The sequence below is a fragment of the Hermetia illucens genome, chromosome 4 (assembly GCF_905115235.1).
Source record: "Hermetia illucens chromosome 4, iHerIll2.2.curated.20191125, whole genome shotgun sequence".
NCBI classification, from domain to species: Eukaryota; Metazoa; Arthropoda; class Insecta; order Diptera; family Stratiomyidae; genus Hermetia; species Hermetia illucens.
This window is the reverse complement of record NC_051852.1, coordinates 161,647,809-161,662,157: the sequence shown is the minus strand read 5'-3', so window position 1 is coordinate 161,662,157 and position 14,349 is coordinate 161,647,809. Positions and strand designations below refer to the sequence as shown.

The 14,349-nt window shown below is 43.4% G+C and overlaps 1 protein-coding gene across 8 annotated transcripts in view; it reads left to right on the top strand.

Annotated features, from left to right (window-relative positions):
* Window positions 1-4,957: 4,957 nt before the first annotated feature.
* LOC119654051 (transcription factor Sp4-like) overlaps window positions 4,958-14,349 on the top strand; it is a 37,044-nt gene continuing 27,652 nt past the window's right edge. For 2 of the 8 annotated variants that reach the window (XR_005249785.1, XM_038059215.1), the window contains exon 1: window positions 4,961-5,659. The gene's annotated coding sequence lies outside the window, so the exon portion shown is untranslated. Of the gene's footprint in view, window positions 5,660-14,349 lie in introns of all 8 variants that reach the window. The other 6 variants (XM_038059216.1, XR_005249786.1, XM_038059214.1 and 3 more) reach the window with 6 other exon arrangements.

The window sequence follows — 14,349 nt, the reverse complement described above, 5'->3', positions numbered from 1 at the left end:
AGGATATCCGCGATCAATATGGGGTTGCGCCGACTGTTGCGAGAGAGGCGTCTTCGATGGTATGGTCACATAATTCGGATGAGAATGGAGTGGGGATTTAAAAGCCTCGAGATTGCATCCAGATCAGGTATTTGGCCAAATGGTGAAACCGATCCCGACGAGCCGACTCCGCTTGTGAACAGGGCAGAGGCTGAAGAAAAAGAAGAAGAAATGAATTGTTAAGACTCAAGCAGATGTAGGTTTATGAAATCGAAAAGACACTAATCTTTATGAAAAGTGGGTGGAGGGATGGTGATGTTATGGGCATCAGTGGCCGCTCCACGGGGCACAATTAGCGCTGTTTTGGTGCCCCAAACTACTAAGACCATCACTGCTGTGGTAAGAGCAAAGAGGCAGAGTCTAGCGAGCTCAAATTTTCAGAACTAGCCGACAGTGTCTGGCACAAGAGCTCGCGCGATTAGATATTGTTATAGGTGAGCCGACTTAGGGCAGGTGGTGCGCCTTCGCCGGCTGAAGTCCGCGGCTGCTAAGTAATTCCACCCTTAACAGTCGCTGACGGGATACAGACACTGCCCACCAAGGGACTGCCAAGAGCCTGCCCAATGCGTCAGACCGTTCATTCCCCTCTATGCTCTTATGACCGAGCACCCAAAGAAAGGTGACCTTAAGCGTGCCGCCTAGACTGTTCAGCGCGATCCTACACTGTCCTATCAGCCTGGAGGATGTCGCTACTGACTACAAATGCTTAATGACCACTTGAATGTCGGTCAAAATTGCTATGTTACACTAGGGACTCGGATCATGGCCGGTCATCGATGGGCCTGTGTGATCGCCAGTACTTCTGCTAGGAATACACTGGGTAATCCCAGGAGAGCGTACAATTCAACTACATTGTGAGTATCTGAGAGAACTTTCGCACTGAGTCTACAGACCATCTTTGATCCGTTGGTGTCATAGTCTTGCAACACGCTGCCGTTGGTTGGAAAGTCCACAGCAAAGTTTCTTATGATGTTCGGCGTCCATGGGGAGTGCCCAAAGTTCCGGAGGTACTTCGGCTGGGATGTTCCTATGGCTGCAGGGCTTCGTTGTGCAACATCCACGACTGCCTGTGAATCCTATTAAGCTTCGTTCTATTGTACTGTTTGCTAAAAGCCTGCCACCATATAATAGAACCGTACGTTAGGACGGGGCACACCACAGCAGTATACATCCAGAGAACCATCCTTGACCTAAGACCGCATTTCCTTGCAAAGGTTCTCTTGCAGGCATAGAACGCTACACTGGCCTGAAATTGAAGGTTAGTTCGATATTCAATCTCCAATTTAGCTTTGGATCCAGGATTACACTCAGGTACTTTCCATTGTTAATCTATAGTGAAATACTTCTAATCTTCTGCATGGATTGCTTTGATAGCATGAGTCCGTCTCCAAAGACAATGGCTTTCCACTTAGTGAAATAGTGGTACAGCTCGTCAAGATAAGAGTTAAGGCGAGATTCCCCGAGCAGAATGTCTCTTGTCGAGATGTAAAAAATGAGGTAGTTTGCGTACTGCGTTTGGTGTTTTTGGCAGGTCTGCTGTGAAGAGCGAGAACAGAGTAACGGAGGGAACCGAGCCTTGTGGAATGCCAGCCGGGCAGAAGTAGGGTGGTGAGGTGGTTTTTGGAATGGCTACTTTTGTAAAACGATTATCTACTAACCTGAGTATAAGCTTGCATAGATGTAGATGGAAAGATAGGATATAATGTAATTTATGAACTAGTCCGTGCTGCCAGACTGAGTTGGAGTTTTTCTTAAGGTCGACAAGGCAAGCTTTCCTTATTTAGGCTTAGCTACCTAATATGCTGGACGCTTTGCGAACTGCAAATCGGATATGGAAATATTGGAGTCGATGAGATGGATTCGGGGAGGGTTAGGTTACGAAGTGGATTGCCAAAAAAAAAAAATGGTAGAATGATTTGGTAATCGGGAAGTAGTTTCTACGACTTCCGGTTTTGTGGGCTAGTTTCGTACTGGTGTGGTGTGTTTCAAGGACGTGGTCTGGCGGGGAAATATTTTGAGGTAGGGATTGGAGTTGAGAAGGAAGAATTTCCGAGACCAGGGAATGTTTGTCTTAGTTTGCGGAAGGTGTCTGCGTTTAGAACAGTATTCTCTAGGTTCGAGTCAGTATGTTCTAAATAAAGGGTGCGGATTCTTGCTCTAATGGACAAGTCAAGATCCTTATCTCGGCTTTTAAGATGTGGAAGTGCGTTAAGAATCTATTCCTAAATAGTCTGCAACGAAGAGTTTTCTTGAATAAGGTCTGAAGCCAGGGGTCCGTTGAGGTTTGAGCTGGTCGACTGTTTCGTCGATTGCGTCTTTCGAGATTTGGTGGGAATTTGGGAGATATATGTTATTTAATTGTTTACTGAGGTGCTGGTTGAGGTGTCTCCAGTTTGCCTACTGAAGTCAAGGGGAGACGAAGAGTAAGGGGGGGGGGGGGGGGTGGTTCTTCTTGAACCTTCCGCCCAATTTTCAGTGAAGAATGACTGCTTGATGGTCATTGAGTCCAGAGGCGGTCTCTAGGGAAGGTTTTAGGGTTCGAGATGATGGTGATGTTCAAGAAAATTAGGAAGCAATCAAGATAGGAGTGGTAGTTGGAACGGAAGAAGGTTGGTTTGTTGGGGCTAAAGTGGAACATGTTTCAGGTTGAGATAGGAGATATGAGCCACCTGTGGAATTAGTGACAATTGAAATTCGGGTTTTGTTCGAGCTAAGAAGGCAGGTTGACGTTAAGGTGACGCAAGCCGCAAGTCCTGGGTACCTCACGTGATTGCGGGAAGCAAAAAGAGGTGAGGTTTGAGAGGTCAGAGGAATCGAAGGATTGGTTAGGGCAGTAGATACCTGCATGTCATATGTCGTGGTAGACACAGTATTTATGGAAATGAGGGTGACTGCAATGGATTTGATGAAGTCCTTTGGATGGTAGTGTTGCGTGAAGAGCAATGATCACTGCAGTTCCACCAGCGAGAGTGGAGCTGAGTTGTAGCTGTTGGAACCGATCTGTTCGAAACGGATTGAAATTGGGGAAATTCGGAGGTTATAGCGGTCGTTGAGTCTGGTTTCATAGAGAGGAACAACCTAGACTCAATATTTAGTTCAATAGTTCTAACGCCCATTATTGAAAACTCAGGAAATAACTGTCATTGAGAACATTTGGAAGAGTTGCTGCATACTGGCGTTGTTTTGAATTTGAGAAAAGTTAATGATGTTAGTTGGGTTCTCAGGTGCCGGTCGGGTAGCGTGATGGTGGCGTCAACGTATGATACCGAAGGGCGAACCAAAGAAGGAGTGTTGATGGTGCGTAGGGCCTGTCTTGGGGCGGGTTGAGGCACGAGTGATCGTCTTTGTGTGCTTCACTTAGAGGCTCCCTTGGTGAAGGTCGAACAATTCTGGTAGTTTGCCGAATGGTCGTTAGAGCTTTTGGGGAAGCCGCTGGTGGACGCATTTAATCGTCGAAATTGGGGGAGGGGAGCGGTGTGGCCGATTCTTTGGCAGTTTTTACACTGCATAATTTGTTTGTTTCTAATTGCTCTGGTTTTCTTTAGTTGCTCCTCTGAGAAGTTTCCATCGCAAGTGATGAGCCAGAGATCTAGAGTGTGGTTCTCGATTTTGGCTCGGGTGATTGTATACGGTTTGACTGGGATTACATTTTGCATTTTGGACGCCTTGGGCGTGTGAGCCTGCTAGGATTTTTTCGGGGTGAAAATATGCACGACGCAGCGGAAGATCAGACTGTCTTCCCGGGTGGGAGGGTGTATGTATAGAGTCTTGTTCTTCTCGAGAAGCTTTTTACACAAGGATTGGCGAGATTGGGGAGGGAGGGGAGAGTTGATTTAGGTACGTAGGGGAGAGGTATTTTGCTTACCTTGGCAGTTTATTTGGTGGGTGGTTATGGGTAGGGTGCCGGGCTGGGTTCCTTTATACAGTGGAAGGGGGCAACTTAGTTGTAGATGGATAGGTGGGGGGGGGCGTTCAGAGTGATTGCACCTCCATCTATTTTGCCCACAGTTTGGTTGCGAGCTCTTGTTTCGCCTTTTGATGGGGACGAGTTCCTGAATTTCGAAAGTCGTGATACTGCCGCCGTATAATGAAGTGTCGGAGCCGGTTGTCGGATGGCATCGCTGATTCCATTGCCATGTCTTCTTGGAAGCATGCCTTTTGCCGAGCTCCCACTTGTTTTGTGGCAAACAGGTTTTAGCTTCGCTTTATTCTGTAATTTTTTTAGCACTTCGAGTCGCTTGAAATGCGAAGATAAAAGTTGATTAGTGAACTTCTTCCTCGTGAGATACAGCTTTTAACGCCTGGGTTTTTTCCTTGTTTAAAGAATCGAAATGAATGCAGCTTTGCCGTGATCGACTTGCTTCGATGGCTTTCATTGACTGCGCCCGGAAATCTGGGCCCGGAAATTTCTATGCAGAGAAGCTGTTTATAGCGCAGTCGATTTTATCTTAATTATGGATTTGATAGTGTCACAAAGCTGGGGCTGAATACTCTCCAAGCAAGGCCTTGGCTCACAGTGCTCCTTGATGGCAGGGAAGAGCGTCTGGACCAGCAGCGCTAACGATTCACCAGAAGATTCCGTCGTGAAAGTCGACAAAAGACAAGAATGTAATGCCCAAATTGCCACTGCTACTGATTGGCGCTGAAGCTTCACCACTGAGAGGGAATCAATTTTGAAATGATTTGTTGCCCTGGATCCATTCCACTGCCCCTTCCGGGGTATCCTCCCATTCAGAAGAATATTCAATTAAGAAGTTACCCTCGTTGTCGACTTTATCCTCCCATTTTTATACGAAAAACACTGCAAGCACGAACTTTTCACGCAGCACTGTTGGCAGGAGGAATGCAGTGCACACCACATCTGCCGGCGTGGTAATTCGAGAAAGGGGCATGAAAGCGAATTCCCCTGCCCTCGCCCGGCCCGCGACGAGCAACAGAAACCTCTTCAACTGCCTCCTCGGGTGTAAACTGGTAACGAACGGAGCCGACCTGGGCAGGAGGTAGTGAAATAGTGCGTGGCGTCCCCTTTTCCAGCAGGCGTAGGGCACAGGCGAAGTCATCGAACGAGAAAACCTTTTCCCTGTACTCGCCGCCCGACGGCCGTGTGGGAGCGAACGGAACGGCGCGATGGGCTGTCTCGGTCGCGCTCAGGGGACGTGGTGTCGACTGGGCCGTCAGCAAATGCTCGAGTCGCTCTGCCACACACAAACGAATGGGACCAGCCCAGGCTGCGTGTTGTGTGCTTTAGAGGGAAGCGTTACGCGTGATTTTTTCCGGAATAATTAACGCAAAATTTGCAGCTTTCGCGTGAAATTAAGTTTGTGATTGCAAAGGTGCGTGCCCCGTGCGTTTGGCGGCAAAGTGAAAAGCGAGTGGGCCCGGGTGCAAGTGCCTTTTCCGCGACGAGTGCTGCGCTTTCTTTTGTTTTTCTTTGTATCGATCTCGGTGGCGACGACGGCCGTCGTTTCGTGGCGTATTTGCGGCGCTGGTAGGCGCGAGCGGGGCGGCAGGCGGCGAGTGGAGCCAGTGGAGCCGTGTTACGTAAAGCAGTGAAGGACCCCGAGGCTGCCGTGGAATATGCACCGCACGAGAAGCGGCCAATTTCCCGGCTAAATTCCAAGTAAGTGCATTTGGGCCGGAAAAGCGGGTTCGCAGCGCCTTGGGATGAACTCGAGAAGTTTGAAAAAGGCCGAGTGAAATTCGGGGCAGACCTCCCTCTCGGAAAGTGGCGGTGTTCATGTGGAGTGGTGCGTGTGTGGGTGAGCGAATGGGGTTGTGTGAGTGAGTAAGCGCTATAGTGGCTGGCGGCAGAAGCGGACAAGGCCACACTTTGAAATCGGGTGGGTGTTCCGCGCTTACACTCCTCTGGGCGGGAGCTCAGTGGTGTGCATGGATGGTGCAGTGTCCCCGAGCCGGGCTGAACGCGTGATGAGTCCCAGCGCCAGATTCACCGAAAACAAGGCCAATGTGCCAGGCGGCGATGCATTTCGCTCGTCCGCCCTTTTGCGGGTGGATTGCATTTGCCCGCGAAACGTGCTCGGGGGATTCCCCGTCCCAAACAACTGGGATTTTCGGCCTAGTTCTGGCGTTTTTAGATTAGCGCCATAAATCGATTTTTACCTGGGCGACTTTGTGTTTTTCGTGTCGCCACACAGCCCGGTTGAGATGTGTGTATGTCGCCGAAGTATGTAGTTGTGTGTTGCGTACTGAGGAATTTTCTCAATGGCAAGAACATGAATTATGGTCCAAGGGAAGACTCCGAATTTGTTTACAAATTTCCATCCTTTTACTACTTTCTACCTGAACGAAACGTTTCAGTTAAAATCCACGAGCGAACTTGGCAAATTAACGTCTCGATCTGCCAACCGACTGTGTCACGCGATGAGCATTGGGAAACAGGTACAGTGAATGGCAGAAGTAATTTTCAACGTGGTGAAAGATTTAGAAAGTCGCGTACATTTCGATGTATGTATTTAGGTTTTCAGCTGCTTTTGGCTCGCAAGCTATTCTAGTGTGGAGAGAGAATTAATATGAAAATTGGGTCACATGTTGAGAATAGTTCTAGTTTTTGTTGAATAAAGCAGCTCCTAGAAATTCACTGCTGCGTTCAAAAAACTACACTGAAGCATCTTCAATTCTTCTTAACGTTAATTAGTACCATAGTATTTTATAAACAAAAAAATCACAGGTCAGATAACAGCTAGAATCTCTTAATTAATCCTTACTGAATTCAGGTACTCGTCAATGAAAATTTTTCTATTGACATATGTAGAGCTAACAATTGTGTGTTGCTGTACGCAGCATTGCAACACGTTACCGACCTGAATACTACATATGTGGATACAAGAGAGATGTATGAATACGCGCATATAGGGACAGTAGTGAGCGAAAATGGAAGAATGCTTGCCATTTTCAAATACGTATTCATCGCTGCCTTACATACTTTGGGATTTAGTTGAAGACTTTCGTTTGGGTGAATACTCATCCAAAATTGTTTTTCTTTTTATTTTCACATAAACATTTGTTATTTGAATCCAGCCAAACGTAGAAAGTTGCAAATAGCTGTCAACTCCTAATAGTAATAAACAAAGTATATACATAACTCGTTTTATATTGAAGGGAATTCCCTGAAATATGGGGTTGAATGGCAATCGTTGAACACCATTTCATCCATACGCGACTTTTGAAACTATTAGGGCCATATTGATCTAAATAATACCATGAGCTTCAGACCTATCTCCCTAATAAACACTTTCGCCGAAATTCTCAACGGCATGGTCAAGAAAAGACTTTCCTTTTTCCTAGAAACAAAAACTGTGCTTACAGAGCATTGCTATCCACACAGAAAAGGGAAATCGACCACGACATGCTTAAGTGACCTGTTGCTGGAAATATCTGTAGCCAAGAGTAAGGGTACAGTCGTGAAAGGTGGGTCTTTTGACACTAGCAAAGCATACGAAAGGGTGGACCTACTCTTTCTTGCCGAAACCATGGGAGAGAAAAATGTGCCATCTAACATATACTCTTAGACCCTGCCCTTTTTGGAGTACAGGGAGCTGAAGCTGGGTGAGTGGTCGTGCTCAATAAACAGTGGTCTAAACCCAAGGAAGTGTTTTAAGCCCGGTACTTTTCAAACTATACACAATCTCGCTTCCCCACAGGTTTCTCATGGGGATTAAAACCTGAGAGAGCCATAAAACTGTTTAGGACAATTGTGAGACCAGTGCTTGATTATGCTGCTGCGTCCATGCTCTTGTTGCCCAAAAACCTGGACAACAGAATAGCCACGATTGTGGCACCTCAGTTGAAAAGATGTTTAGGTTTTACTAAGTGTTCACCGCATCATGGGTCTTATGCTCTAGCGGGCGAACCCCCGTAAGTTGAGAAAGGCACTATTGGCCTTTAAGGATCTGATAAGGCTTAAAAGATCTGCTCCCTTCTCCTATAGGTTGGTCATAGACAATCCCATGACCAAAAAGGGTCTTTCGGTAACTTATATTAATTTCCAGAAAGCCTTTAATAACTTCAAGATCTATGAGGAGGAAAGAAGAGTGGGAAACCTGCTAGTCTGGACTGGGTCAGTTCAGGGAAGCAATGGGAACAGAACCGGTTGGGTAGTTAAAATCCAAAATGAAATAATTGAACTTAGGAACACAGCGTACATAACGACGAAATCTATGAGCGATACCATGACCGTCTGGTTGTGAATAAAATCCGGCTGAACAGGTTGCGGTAGGCGGGTCACCTAATCCGTATGGATGAGGATAATCCAGTCCGGAAAGTCTATAAGGGCAATTTCTATGGTAGAAAAAGAAGACGAGGCAGATTCTGTCTGAGATGGAGCCATGGCGTAGGTTAGGTCGCCAGACAGCTTTTAGGGATATCGAATTGGTGGACCTCGGCACAAAACCGGAGTAGTTGGAGTTCCTTATTAAGGCAGGCCTAGACCGGATATCGGTTGTTGTTCCGTTGATGATGATGCTTGTTTTCTACACGCCACACTTTAGACAATTGTCATTGTTGATTTTGACAATTTTATGAAGGAAAAGTTAGCTGTAGACATGGTTTGAGAAAAGTCTGTTGAGATGAAAGCTAGTATTTTAATGGACAGTTCCGGAAAGATTGTCGCGAAATCTTTGCCTTTTAATCTCGACGTTGTCTGATATTCATTTTGCCATTCCTTCTTGATTTTATTCTGCACCATCCATAATACATCCTCAGCTGCAAAAGATGAAACCATGATACCCCCACTGATTAGGGGATTCAACATAATTTCACTTTTAGCTGGATATCACAGTATTTTTTCTTCTCGAAGTTAGAGTTCGCTCTTGCGTCAATTATTTCCCAGACAATGGAGTGTCTGATGTCTGATGTGCAGACTTTTTGGGGTCTGTGATTATTGCTATCTTTTTTTTTATCTTTCTTTTGCCATTTATGTGGCCATTTTTATCCGATCCAGGCATCCTGCAGCCAGCTTTGACTTGAGGATAGTCAGACACCACCGCACAGCTGGAGGCCAAAAATTCTTCGTAGGATTCTTCTCTCGAACGCGGCCAAGAGTTTGCAATTCTTTTTGCTAAGACCCCAAGTTTCCGAGGAATACATAAGGACTGACAAGATCATTGTCTTGTACAGTAAGAGCTTTGATCGTATGGTGAGACGTTTTGAGCGGAACAGCTTTTGTAAGCTGAGATTGGCTCTGTTGACTGCCAACAACCGTGCGCGTATTTCATCATCATAGCCGTTATCGGTTGTGAATTTCGAACCTCGGTAGGAGATGTTATCAACGGTTTCAAAGTTGTAGTTTCCTCCTTATTCTCGTTTGACCAGTGCGATTTGATGTTGTTGGTTCTTTGGTTTTTGGCGCTGACGTTGCTATCATATATTTAATCTTGCCTTCATTGATGTGCACTATGACGATTTGTTATGATGAGTGTCCAGCGTTGCATTCCCTTGGCACCAACACGGTCGTCAATGTTTTCAACTAACGGAACTCCACTAACAGGTTTGCCAGTCGTGAACATCGACTGTGCGAGGTAATATATAGAACCGGACGGCACATGCAGGAGCTAACCTGAATGTAGCAGTTTAGCGAGATATGGGCCGGGGTTCTTGGTTCCCACATATTATCTCCCTGTTAGGACACAGAGATTTAATCACGTGTCTTGACTCAGGAGTCAACAAAACCAAATCCACCCGGGGTAATCTACTTTAATAGAGAAGGCTTGAGGCGGAGTGTTGTTTTCGTGATTTATTTTACTTATTTACGGATCTCTTCATAAATACGAATTATTGTCAATCAAAGAAAAAAAAATTTGCTGTACTTAAAATTTAAATATCCTTCGTCCAATTCTCTCACGGAAATTAATCCTAAGCTCTAAGATATACAAGACTAATAATACTAATAAACTACACAACAAAATTGATTACATAGTAGTAAACTTATACCTAAATTCCGCATGTCCATCAGGGTAGGCCAAATATGTCCTTGCAGCAAACCCATTAAATATCGCTCCATTAAAAGCTGAATACAGTGATCTCGTTTGCATTAAATTAGTATCTAAGTCTACGCATCATGGCGCATTTATTCTGTACAGGGTACTTTACATTTAGTGCAAAATTACACACTCACAATAATCTAGTCTTTTCATTTATCGATCGGGCAACTTGATCCTTTCATGGTGTCTTCACTTTCGATAGCGGGTCAGAGTTGCGGTGGATTCGATGGATGATGTTGTTATCGTGGACATGGCAGTATCTTCATCTTGCACAGGTCCCGCCTCCTTAAGGTTCGCAACAAGCGGTCAAGGAGCTACTGAGGCGCACATCGACGCCTGCACCAGACACAACCATTAAAAGGGTGGCTAACGTAACGGCGACAAAAGCTGTCATGTAGAATAAAAATCTCGGATCTATCTCTCACGAGAGTTGAATTTCCCGATTTTTCTTGAGTTTACGATTGGAAATTGCCGGACAATATCCAAAGTGGTAAGGGCGCTCGCTACACGGGACAGATTTGTTCGTAACGCATAATTTATCACAATGACGTTTGCTTACGCACTCGATAGGAAAACAGAATATGTCTCTCGATCCACCTTTTACATTTAAGTGGCTTTGCTCAGGCGGAGATTACTATTTGTCAATTTTCTCCCCGCCGACCAACTATCTCCCATCTTTACAATTTTCGATATCCCAACCTCAAAAAAAAAACGTGCGCGATTTACTCCGCACTTGTCACCTTCTTTCTTCCTCTTTTTTTCCGAAAACAAAAAAATTATCCAGCCATGTAGCGCGGCAAATCAGAGCAAGATGCCACATGGACAAATTTCCCTTCCGTTTGAAGATTCAAATTTAAAATTTAGAATTTTAGTTACAAATTGGAATATTATAACCTCAAAAGCGGCCAGGAAAATTGTATCGGCGTAACAGATTTGGCACCAAATTACATTCTTCCAGGCACTGAAGTGTAATACAATATTCTGATGTTCGGTGACACTATGGTATTACATATACAGTTAATATTTCTTCATCCAATCTAATCGAGTTCAAATATAATAACAAAATCAGTTATTATTAATTTGTTACAACAAATTAGGTTGTATTGTAAACGTTAATTTCTTTCGGTAAGAGAAATGTCCAAATTCTTAGTTTGTTGTTTCTGCAGGCACTTTAACTCTCTTTACGCTCCTAGACTTCCTGTGAATCAAAATCCTTTTAGTCATTATTTTTTACTGAGAGTTCAGTTTGGCTAGAAATTTATTGGAACAAGACCCTACACTATTGGGGGTCACCTCGTTTGATGTTCGTTTTTAAGAAATCCTTTTTCTGATAACCAAAAAAGTAGAAGTTTGAATTTTTAGAATTATATTATACATTATTTATTTATTTATTAACAATTCGGAGTGAAGAAAAAATGATTAGGCATAAATTTCCATAAGAACATGGGCTGTAGCAGTCGAACCTATCCTAGCATTTAATAGCAAAAATGATCTCGAGGAACTTGTCCAAAAATGGAATGATCGCCTTATGCGACACGGTCTCAGATTGACTCTAAACAAAACTGAATTTTTGACGACCGATCCCCATGAAACAGGTACAATCACTGTCACCGGCAGTAGTCTGCCCAGAACTGAGCGATTTAAATACTTTCGGTCAACGCTATCAGCCAATGGAGAACTGTGGTATGAAATTGTTTCACGCATTAATGCAATCTGGATGAAGTGGCGTTCCATTACTGGTGTTCTTTGTGATAGATATATCAGCCAACGTCTCAAATCTAAAATTTACCGCAATGTCGTGCGTCTTGTTGCTATCTGTGGTTCTGAGTGTTGGCCAACTATAAAAGACAATGAACGGCGTCTTGCGGTAATGGAGACAAAGATATTGCGTTGGACTAGTGCCGTGACACGTTTTAATAATATCCGAAATGAGGATATCCGCGATCGATATGGGGTTGCATCGATCGTGGAAAAATTACGAAAGAGGCGTCTTCGATGGTATGGTCACGTAATTCGCGCTAACGAGAATTCACTTATCAAGATTGGTCTGAACATCGAAGTTGATGGTAAACGACCAAAAAGCCGGCCGAAACAACGGTGACTTGATACGCTGGTTGGGGATTTAAAAGCCTCGAAATTGCATCCAGATCAGGCATTTGATAGAGTCAAATGGCGAAACCGATCACGACGGGCCGACCCCGCTTGTGAACGGGACAGAGGCTGAAGAAAAAGAAGAATATACTTGAACTCGGAAAAGGAGAAAAAAACGAAGACAGACATTCTGGATCGTTAGTTGAGGATGTCACCCTAGAGAAGATTACATTGAAGCTTGCTGTTAAATGTCACGCCGAGATCCTTATAATAGGAAATAACTGAGAGATACTGATCATCCAAGTATTGAATTCGGGGCAATAAGATTCAGGGGTTCACTCGGTCACCGCATTGTTAAAATGTAGTGCATCAAATTAATCAACACAATCTGGTTTTCTTAAAAAATATAAACCCTTGAAAAACCCTTTCCGACTTTCAATAAAAATAATTTATTTTTTTTTTTTCAATGAAAGATACCGAACATAGAAGTCAATTATTTGCAATGAGCGAGTAGTATCGAGTCGATTAATGTTGTCTTCTTGAAACTTTTAATTGTTTTTCCGTATTACATGATACCTATGCATACCTAATAACAGCCGAAATGAGTTATTTTCGCTTTGTATGCAAATATAACTTGACCAACTCAATTGGCAAACTTGTATTCAACATTATGCAAAAGATAATATGCATTTCTATAAACAAAGCAAATATTTGTATGTTGCATCATTGGACAATGGTAACACCTAGCTTTAAAATGTTTGTAAAAATATACGCTCAACCAACTAAAAAGTTGGACAATTACGACAATACACTTTGAAGTTAAATATCTCGAAAGTACGACGATATTTTTAAATAAATTCTTGAAATAAAAACATTTTTTATGTGTTTTTAAGGTGTCAATGTCTGCCTGTCTGTCTGTCACACGCACTTTTCTCCAGAACGGCTAAACCGATCTGAACAAAATTTGGTGGGCAAATGGGAACTATGAAATCCTACGCATACAGTGAGTGGCATAAATTTCGGTATAGTTTAAAGGGGGCTCCCCATCCATCCAAAGCGGGGATTCAAAAAATTTTAGTTTTGGCGTTAATTGCAAAGTGCGTGAGTAAGGAGTCAAAATATACGCACTTAAAGTGAGACAGGACTCATTTTCGGAAATTACCCAACCTAAAAATCCGAAAAAAATCAGGGTGGTGCGCTTAGATGAAATTTAGGCCTCAAAATATGTCCCATTCCGATATCTGCTCAAATAACCTTACTAATAGTATATTACTAACTTTTAGAAATTTACTGTAAACCCCCCTTAAATTTATCCAAGGATTTCCGAATTTTGCACCAGCATAGAGGATAATATTTCCTATATACGTGCTAAATCTGGCCATTAACGCCAACGTCATAGCAGTTCAAACTTAGCACTTTCGCGCGAATTAACTTCTTCCAAAGCCATGCAAATAAGATGCTGACGTCATAATTAACGGGAATAATTGACATTCGCGTGAAATATTAAAGTCGCATTTATGAAGAATCTATTTATCTGCAGCCCTTTTTAAGGTTTTGTGTAAAACACTTAGGTGAAATCTAATCTTCGAGAGATGTCCCACTCCGGTATCTGCTCAAATAAATTTGCTAATAGTATATTATCAACTTTTAGAAATTGACTACCTAAGGGGAGTTAGGTTCGTCCTAGGTGTACTAAATTTTGCGCCGACATAGAGGACTCATGCATACACATGCCAAGTTCCATGAAGTTATAGAAGTTCAAACTTATCAATTTCGTGCTAATTAACAGCATCCTAAGCCATACAAATAAGATGCTGATGTCATAATTAACGAGAATAATTGAAATTCGAAAGAAATATTAAAATTCCATTCAAGAAGAATCTAATTCTCCCTAGCCCTTTTTAAGGTTTTGTGTAAACACAAAACCTTATTAAAATCGGTTTACTGTCTGTCTGTCTGTCTGTCCGTCACACGCATTTTTCTCAGAGACAGTTATAGCGATTGACACCAAATTTGGTAGAAAGGTGGGAACTGTGAACGCTCATGCATACAGTGAATTACATCCTTTTACGTCGAATTTAAGGGGGGGTCCCCATACATGCAAAAGGGGGGTGTAACATTTTTTTCCCTCAAATATAGTCATGTGGGGTATCAAATTAAAGGCCTCGATTAGTACTTTTCAAAGCCGATCTTAGTTTTGACATTCGTTGGAAGGGTGGGG